Source organism: Octopus bimaculoides, chromosome 27, assembly GCF_001194135.2.
Source record: "Octopus bimaculoides isolate UCB-OBI-ISO-001 chromosome 27, ASM119413v2, whole genome shotgun sequence".
NCBI classification, from domain to species: domain Eukaryota; kingdom Metazoa; phylum Mollusca; class Cephalopoda; order Octopoda; family Octopodidae; genus Octopus; species Octopus bimaculoides.
In genome coordinates, this window is record NC_069007.1 from 18,190,283 (window position 1) to 18,190,624 (window position 342).

The 342-nt window shown below is 39.8% G+C and overlaps 2 protein-coding genes across 4 annotated transcripts in view; one reads left to right on the plus strand and one right to left on the minus strand.

Moving 5' to 3' along the window:
* Positions 1-342, plus strand: part of LOC106870157 (collagen alpha-1(XII) chain) — a 490,284-nt gene that overhangs the window by 469,758 nt on the left and 20,184 nt on the right. The window lies entirely within an intron of this gene.
* LOC106868389 (uncharacterized) overlaps positions 1-342 on the minus strand; it is a 437,000-nt gene that overhangs the window by 435,931 nt on the left and 727 nt on the right. The gene's annotated exons all lie outside the window — the stretch shown is intronic.

A 342-nucleotide genomic window follows, 5' to 3' on the forward strand; every position in this document is an offset into this window, starting at 1 on the left:
GGTTGCATCGATGACAGCATCGCTGGTCTCACCAGGTTTCAGGGTCAAATCTACGGCATAGACATGTCTGGCAATGCCAAGACAAATGCCCACAAACAGAAGATATTTGATGGACATTGTTGGAAAGGTTCTGGTTCCTTCTGAAATGATAAAAGTCAGACAGCAACTCGCTATCCAGAACTGATCGTTTGGAATCCTCTCTTCGACTTCACACCTTTATATATGAAGAATTTTTCTCAGAAATGAAAAAGGGGGGAGGAGGTTAACAATAACAAAAAGGAGTGACACATATCTAATTGCACTGTATATAATAATACATACTAGAATTCTACTGCGTAGATT